Below are 9,795 nucleotides of genomic sequence, written 5' to 3' on the forward strand. Positions count from 1 at the left end.
TCACTTGTGGTTATCTCATACCCACACCCTTTACTTTCCGCAATTCATACTTGCTCATATTGAGATATCTTGTAATAGTGGAATTGCTTAGTTGTTCCTTCATTTCCATATCTTGTGATATAGTTTGTGTTTGCTAGTTTTCTTAAGTGCCTATCTTGTTTAGCATAGGTTGTTGGTGCACTTAGTTGAGCCTAGCATATTTAGGATTTGTGCTTGAAAAGTATCCGTTAGTTTAATTCCGCATTAGGATAAAGCCAAATCCGTAAAAGTTTTAAAACTACTATTCACCCCCCCCTCTAGTCGTCATCTAGATCATTTCACTTTCATTATCTTTCTTTTTTCTACCGTGGTCGTGTTTTGAGTCTTACTCAACTTTACACCTTGCAATACATGCAAGAACTCCTTCTTTGACTGTTCCATTTTGAACTACTTCAAAAATCTTGTCAAGGTATGTAATTATTGAATAATCTTTATCAAGCGTCTTGATCTATCTCTGTAGATCTTGATGCCCAATATGTAAGCAGCTTCACCGAGGCATTTCTTTGAAAAACTCCTTTCAAACACTCCTTTATGCTTTCTAGAAAATTCTACATCATTTCCTATCAACAATATGTCATTCCCATATACTTACCAGAAAGGCTGTAGTGCTCCCACTCACTTTCTTGTAAATACAGGCTTCACCGCGAGTCTGTATAAAACAATATGCTTTGATCAACTTATCAAAGCGTATATTCCAACTCCGAGATGCTTGCACCAGTCCATAGATGGATCGCTGGAGCTTGCACATTTTGTTCGCACCTTTAGGATTGACAAAACCTTCTGGTTGTATCATATACAACTCTTCTTTAAGAAATCAATTAAGGAATGTACTTTTGATATCCATTTGCCAGATTTCGTAAAATGTGGCAATTTGCTAACATGATTCGGACAGACTTAAGCATCGCTACAAATGAGAAAATATCATCGTAGTCAACACCTTGAACTTGTCAAAAACTATTTTTCGACAATTTGAGCTTTCTAGATAGTAACACTACTATCAGCGCCCGTCTTCCTCTTGAAGATCCATTTATTCTCTATGGCTTGCCGATCATTCGGCAAGTCCACAAAAATCCATACTTTGTTCTCCTACATGGATCCCATCTTAGATTTCATGGCCTTAAGCCATTTTGCGGAATCTGGGCTCATCATCACTTCCTCATAGTTTGTAGGTTCGTCATGGTCTAGTAACATGACTTCCAGAACAGGATTACCGTGCCACTATGGTGCGGAACATACTCTGGTTGACCTACGAGGTTCGGTAGTAACTTGATCTGAAGTTTCATGATCATCATTAACTTCCTCACTAATTGGTGTAGGCATCACTGGAACTAGTCCCGGCCATCTTCGGCCCGGCCCTAGAATCCAGGGCCTAGGCCCGATGGGCTTGCCCGTGGGCCGGTGTTGGGCTTGAGTTTTAAGCCCACTAGCAGGGCCTGGACGGGCTTGGGCTTTGCATATTGGCATTTTAAGGAAGAGGCCCGGCCCACGGCCCTAAGCCCTAAGGGCTTTTCAGTGCTTTTTACCAGATGGGCCGGGCATGGGCTTGAAAAGTAGGCCCGATGGTAGGGCCTGGGAGGGCCTGGGCCTCAGTTTTCTGCCATGGGATTTTTTAGGCCCGGCCCGGCCCATGGCCAGGTATAACTAGAACTGATTTCTGTGATGAACTACTTTCCAATTCGGGAGAAGGTACAATTACCTTATCAAGTTCTACTTTCCTCCCACTCACTTCTTTCGAGAGAAACTCCTTCTCTATAAAGGATCCACTCTTAGCAACAAAGATCTTGCCTTCGGATCTGTGATAGAAGGTGTACCCAACAGTTTCTTTTGGGTATCCTATGAGGATGCACTTCTCCGATTTGGGTTTGAGCTTATCAGGCTAAAACTTTTTCACATAAGCATCGCAACCCCAAACTTTAAGAAATGACGGCTTAGGTTTCTTGCTAAAACATAGTTCATATGGTGTCATCTCAACAAATTTTTAGATGGTGCCCTATTTAACGTGAATGCAGTTGTCTCTAATGCATAACCCCGAAACGATAGTGGTAATTCGGTAAGAGGCATCATAGATTGCACCATATCTAATAAAAGCACGGTTATGACATTCGAACACACCATTACATTGTGGTGTTCCAGGTGGTGTGAGTTGTGAAACTATTCCACATTGTTTCAAATGAAGACCAAACTCGTAACTCAAATATTTGTTTCCTCGATCAGATCGTAGAAACTTTATTTTCTTGTTACGATGATTTTTCCACTTCACTCTGAAATTCTTTGACTTATGTTTCATCAAGTACATATACCCATATCTGCTCAAATCATCTGTGAAGGTCAGAAAATAACGATACCCGCCGCGAGATTCAACACTCTTTGGACTGCACACATCAGTATGTATTATTTCCAACAAGTATGTTGCCCGCTCCATTGTTCCGAAGAACGGAGTCTTAGTCATCTTTCCCATGAGGCATGGTTCGCAAGCATCAAGGGATTCATAATCAAGTGATTCCAAAAGTCCATCAGCATGGAGTTTCTTCATGCGCTTTACACCAATATGACCTAAATGGCAGTGCCACATATAAGTTGCACTATCATTATTAACTTTGCATCTTTTGGCTTCAATATTATGAATATGTGTATCACTACGATCGAGATTCAATAAACCATTTATATTGAGTGTATGACCATACAAGGTTTTATTCATGTAAATAGAACAACAATTATTCTTTGATTTAAATGAATAACCATATTGCAATAAACATGTTCCAATCATATTTATGCTCAACGCAAACACCAAATAACATTTATTTTAGGTTCAACACTAATCCCGAAGGTAAAGGGAGTGTGCGATGGTGATCTTATCAATCTTGGAATCACTTCCAACTCACATCATCACCTCGCCCTTAACTAGTCTCTGTTTATTTTGCAACTCCCATTTCAAGTTACTACTCTTAGCAACTGAACCAGTATAAAATATTGAGGGGTTGCTATAAACACTAGCAAAGTACACATCAATAACATGTATATCAAATATACCTTTGTTCACTTTGCCATCCTTCTTATCCGCCAAGTATCTAGGGCAGTTCCACTTCCAGTGACCATTTCCTTTGCAGTAGAAGCACTTAGTTTCAGGCTTGGGTCTAGCTTTGGGCTTCTTCATGGGAGTGGCAACTTGCTTGCCATTCTTCTTGAAGTTCCCTTTCTTTCCCTTGACCTTTTACTTGAAACTAGTGGTCTTGTCAACCATCAACACTTGATGCTTTTCTTGATTTCTACCTTCGCCGATTTCAGCATCGCGAAGAGCTCGGGAATCGTTTTCGTCATCCCTTGCATATTATAGTTCATCACGAAGTTCCAGTAACTTGGTAATAGTGACTAGAGAACTTTATCAATCACTATGTTATCCGGAAGATTAACTCCCACTTGATTCAAGCGATAGTAGTACTTAGACATTCTGAGCACATGCTCACTGGTTAAGCATATTCTCCTCCATCTTGTAGGCAAAATACTTGTCATAGGTCTCATACCTCTCGACTCGGGCATGAGTCTGAGATGCCAATTTCAGCTCTTGGAACATCTTATATGCTCCGTGGCATTCAAAATGTTTTTGAAGTCCCGGTTCTAAGCCGTAAAGCATGGTGCACTAACCTATCAAGTAGTCATCATACCGAGCTTGCCAAACGTTCATAACGTATGCATCTGCACCTGCAATAGGTCTTTCACCTAGCGGTGCATCAAGGACATAGTTCTTCTGTGCATCAATGAGGATAATCCTCGGATCATGGACCCAGTCCACATCATTGCTACTACTTGATAGAGGCAAAGGTGTCCCGTCTTTCGATGAGATGGTGATTATCGTTTCGGAGGAGTAGACTTTGACGATCCGACTTCGAACGTGCGAAGACGTCGCGCCTTAGCAATCGCTAAACTAACTCCAAGAGGTTATTGACCACGCCAGAGCATGATCAACCTGACCATGAAGGTCTATTTCCTGTAAGCAAACAAAGAACAAGCAAGAAACTAATATTGCAATCTAGATATCGCGAATATAAGAGGAAAGCTTTATTGATCAAGGTGGGGTTCTGTGACGCCTTTGTCTGGTCGTTGAACACAAACGAAGTACGCGAAGTTGCAGCTATGGAAAACTTTTAATCTAAACAAAACCCAAAGTCTAAATGACGCCCTAAGGGCTGTATATATGGAGGAGAGAGGGGGGAATTTTGTGGCCCTTGGAGGAGGGGTCCGAAACCAACCCTAACTCTTGTTTCCCCACACATACAGACTCTAAAAACAACCTATAATCAAGTTTTTCGAAATTACATGGGCCTGGCCCAAAAATAAGGTGACGCAACACCTAGAATAGCCTCTGGACAAAATTTATGAAATGGTATCTTGTATATTTCGTCCAAGGCTTCATGCAGTCATTATGGTGGCTTCAAAGTCCTGGAATCATCACTTGTAACTCCGTTCTTGTTCCCCTTGCGCACGACATCATCTCCCTGCTTGAACTTGCTCCAAGGTTCATATTTCTTATCCAAGCTAGGCCCTTCATTTGTAAGCAAAACATATGTATCCAATTTAGGCAGCATCATATTCTCATGAACATTAGAATCGTTACCAAGAAACGTAAGTACCTGGTAATTTAATTGGAGTGCGCGAGCTCTAGTAATTGGTCCAGTATGTATAGTAGCAGGGGTTGTGGGTGTAACAATGGTATTGATGTCCTCATCATCCTCCCCTTCTTGAAATGAAGTCGTCCTCGACGGAAGCTCATCTTCCTCACCCAAATAAGGCTTCAAATCTGCAATCTTAAAGTGGGACTAACCCCAAAATCTGCAGGCAGCTCAAGTTTATATGCATTATCATTTATTTTCTCTAACACCTTAAAAGGACCATCAACATGTGGCATTAGCTTTGATTTGCACAAATTAGGAAATCTATCCTTACGCAAATGTAACCAAACAAGATCTCGAGGTGCAAACACAACATGTTTTCTACCCTTATCTCCAGCAAGTTTATAGTTAGCATTCATACGCTCAATGTTTTCCTTAGTTAACTCATGCATTTTTAAAATCAATTCAGCACGTTCTTTAGCATCAAAATTAACCTTCTCTGAAGATGGAAGAGGCAACAAATCAATAGGTGCACGAGGTAGGAAACCATACACAATTTCAAAAGGGCACATCTTAGTAGTAGAATGCAATGAACGATTATAAGCAAAAACAATATGAGGCAAACATTCTTCCCACATTTTCTTATTATTCTTCAAAACATCCCTAAGCATATTAGACAATGTTCTATTGACTACTTTAGTTTGTCCATCAGTTTGGGGGTGACAAGTAGTACTAAAAAGCAGTTTAGTCCCCAACTTAGCTCATAAACATCTCCAAAAGTGGCTAAGAAATTTAGTATCACGATCTAAAACAATAGTATTTGGCACACCATGCAAGCGAATAATTTCATGAAAGAACAAATCAGCAACATTAACATCATCATCGCTTTTATGACATGGTATAAAGTGTGCCATTTTCGAGAATCTATCCACGACAACAAATATACTATGCCTCCCCTTCTTTGTTCGAGGTAAACGTAAAACAAAGTCCATAGATATATCCTCCCAAGGAACACTAGGTACAGGAAAAGGCATATATAAACCATAAGGATTGAGTCGTGACTTAGCCTTTTGACATGTAGTGCGGCGAGCAACAAAACGCTCAACATCCCGTCTCATCTTTGGCCAAAATAAATGTGTAGCAAGTATGTCCTCTGTACTCTTCACGCCAAAGTGTCCCATTAATCCTCCTCCATGTGCCTCCTGCAACAATAAAAGACGAACGGAGCTATCTGGAATGCATAGCTTGTTAGCATGGAACACAAATCCATCATTAACATCAAACTTGTTCCACGTTCTCCCTTCTTTACAATTCTGCATTACATCTTTAAAATCAGCATCATGCACATATTGATCTTTGATGGTCTCCAAACCAAATATTTTCAAGTCAAGTTGTGAAAGCATAGTATAGCGACGAGACAATGCATCCGCAATAAAATTTTCTTTAGCCTTCTTTGTTTAATGACATAAAGGAAAGTCTCAATGAATTCAACCCATTTAGCATGTCTACGATTTAGTTTAGCTTGACTTTTAATATGTTTCAACGATTCATGATCAGAATGTATAACAAATTCTTTGGGCCACAAATAATGTTGCCATGTTTCTAAAGTCCGAACAAGAGCATATAATTCTTTATCATAAGTAGAATAATTCAGACTAGGCCCACTCAATTTTTCAAAAAAGTATGCAACAGATTTGCCATCTTGTAATAACACACCTCCTAATCCAATTCCACCAGCATCACATTCAAGCTCAAAAGTCTTATTAAAATCAGGAAGTTGGAGTAAAGGAGCATGTGTCAACTTATCTTTCAATACCGTGAAGGCTTCTTCCTGTGCGGTACCCCAAACAAAAGGTACATCCTTCTTTGTAAGCTCATTGAGAGGTGCAGCAATGGTGCTGAAATCTCTCACAAAACGCCTATAGAATCCAGCGAGGCCAAGAAAACTCCTCATTTGTGTGACCGTTTTGGGTTGCGGCCAACTCTCTATAGCTTCAACCTTGGCTTTATCAACTTCAGTTCCATGTGGAGTAACAACATAGCCAAGAAAAGACACTCGGTCGGTGCAGAAGGTGCACTTCCCAAGGTTACCAAACAAACGTGCATCACATAGAGCAATTAAAACATCACGTAAATGTTCCAAATGTTCCTCCAAAGATCTGCTATAAATCAGTATACCATCAAAATAGACTACCACAAACCGTCCAATGAAAGCACATAAAACTTTGTTCATTAATCTCATGAAAGTACTAGGTGCATTAGTTAACCCAAAAGGCATGACTAACCACTCATATAATCCAAACTTAGTTTTAAATGTTGTTTTCCATTCATCTCCCAATTTCATACGAATTTGATGGCATCCATTACGCAAATCAACTTTGAAGAATATTGTAGAGCCACTCAATTCATCAAGCATGTCGTCTATCCTAGGAATAGGATGACGATAACGAATAGTAATATTATTAATGTCTCTACAATCAACACACATACGCGACGTACCATCCTTTTTGGGCACTAGTATAATAGGAACAACACAAGGACTAAGAGATTCGCGTATATAACCTTTGTCGAGCAGCTCCTGTACTTGGCGCATAATCTCCTTCGTCTCCTCTGGATTGGTACGGTATGGCGCATGGTTAGGCAGCGAAGCACCGGGAATTAAGTCAATCTGATGCTCAATCCCTCGAATAGGTGGTAATCCTGGTGGCACGTCTTGTGAAAAGACGTCAGCAAACTCATGCAAAATGTTAGTGACAACAGGAGGTAAAGAGGAAGGTACATCCTTGAAAGAAAATAACGCCTCTTTGCACACAAAAGCATAGCAAACAGATTTGCTAAAATCTAGATCATCAATATCAGATTTGGTGGCAAGTAAACATGTACTTTTCAATTTAATTTCAGAAGCAACACTAGATGGTTTATTATTAGGCTTCATTTGTTGCTCAAATTCTTTTTCCACAATCTGATTTTCACTCTTATGTTTCTCCTATTTTGCTTTATTAGCTCTATTAATATCATCTTTCAAAATGGAATCAGGAGTCATAGGAAGCAAAGTAATATTTTTATCCTTATGAACAAGAGTATACTGATTGTTTCTACCACGGTGTACATATTTTTTTATCAAATTGCCATGGTCTACCAAGTAATAAGGAACATGCTTGCATAGGTACCACATCACAATCAACATAATCAGCATATGTAGAGATACTAAAATGCACACGAACAGTACGTGTTACCTTAACCTTGCCGTTGTTGTTGAACCATTGGATGTAGTAAGGATGTTGATGCGGTCTTGTGGTGAGAGATAGCTTCTCCACCATCTCCATGCCAGCCAAGTTGTTGTAGCTCCCTCCATCTATAATGACGCAAACAGAACGTTCCTTCACAATTCCCTTTGTATGGAACAAATTATGCATCTGATTTTTCTCAGCTTGTGTAACCTGCACACTCAAAATACGTTGAGTAACTAAACATTCATACATGTCAGCATCTTCAGCAGCCATGTATTGCGTCTCATTATCAGAATCATCTCCACCGTGTTCTTCATGTGTAATAAGAGCCAAAGTCTCCTCATCATAGTCACTAGCAGACTCATACCCACCATCCTTAGTAGCAATGTGTAACGCCCTCGATGTGGCTATATCTCCCACGTGTCGGAGCACGACTTAGAGGCATAACCGCATTGAAAGCAATGTCGCAAGTGAGGTAATCTTCACACAACCCATGTAATACATAAGGGAAAGAGATACATAGTTGGCTTACACTCGCCACTTCACGCAAATACATGAATAAAGCATTACAACATCCAAATACAAACAAGGTCCGACTACGGAACCCAAAATAAAAGAAGAACCCCAAATGTGACACGGTCCCTGATCGACCCCAACTGGGCTCCACTAGTGATCAACTAGAACGAAACAACACAAAGGACAAGATCTTCAATGAGCTCCTCCTGAGCTAGGTTGCGTCATCTGCACGGACTTATCGGCACCTGCAAGCTGGTTTTGGAAGTATCTGTGAGTCACGGGGACTCAGCAATCTCGCACCCTCACGATCAAGACTATTTAAGCTTATGGGTAAGGTAAAAGGTATAAGGTGGAGCTGCAGCAAGCGACTAGCATATATGGTGGCTAACATACGCAAATGAGAGCGAGAAGAGAAGGCAAAGCACGGTCGATGAAAGTATGATCAAGAAGTGATCCTAAAACAACCTACGTCAAGCATTACTCCAACACCGTGTTCACTTCCCGGACTCCGCCGGAAAGAGACCATCACGGTTACACACGCAGTTGATTCATTTTAATTAAGGTCAACTTCAGGTTTTCTACAACTGGACATTAACAAATTCCCATCTGCCCATAACCGCGGGCACGGCTTTCAAAAGTTCAAATCCCTGCAGGGGTGTCCCAACTTAGCCCATTACAAGCTCTCATGGTCAACGAAGGAATAGACCTCCTCCCGAGACATTCCGATCAGATTCGGTATCCCGGTTCTACAAGACATCCTCGACAATGGTAAAACAAGTCCAGCAAGACCGCCCGATGCGCCGACATCCTGATAGGAGCTGCACATATCTCGTTCTCAGGGCAACACCGGATGAGCGCTTCGTACAACTAAAACCAGCCCTCAAGTTTCCCCGAGGTGGCACTGCAAAGGACTCTAGTTCGGACCAACACTTAGACAAGCACTGGCCCGGGGGGGTTAAAATAAGATGACCCTCGGGATGCGCGACTCCCAAGGGAAAAAGGCTAGGTGGCAAATGGTAAAACCAAGGTTGGGCCTTGCTGGAGGAGTTTTATTCAAGGCGAACTGTCAAGGGGTTCCCATTATAACCCAACCGTGTAAGGAACTCAAAATCCGGGAACATAACACCGATATGACGGAAACTAGGGCGGCAAGAGTGGAACAAAACACCAGGCATAAGGCCGAGCCTTCCACCCTTTACCAAGTATATAGATGCATTAATTAAATAAGATATATTGTGCCAACAAAATATCCATATTCCAACATGGAACAAACTCCAATCTTCACCTGCAACTAACAACGCTATAAGAGGGGCTGAGCAAAGTGGTAACATAGCCAAACAACGGTTTGCTAGGACAAGGTGATTAGAGGCTTGGCTTCACAATATGGGAGGCATGATAAGCAA

This window comes from Triticum dicoccoides, chromosome 2A (assembly GCF_002162155.2).
Source record: "Triticum dicoccoides isolate Atlit2015 ecotype Zavitan chromosome 2A, WEW_v2.0, whole genome shotgun sequence".
Taxonomy (NCBI): Eukaryota; Viridiplantae; Streptophyta; class Magnoliopsida; order Poales; family Poaceae; genus Triticum; species Triticum dicoccoides.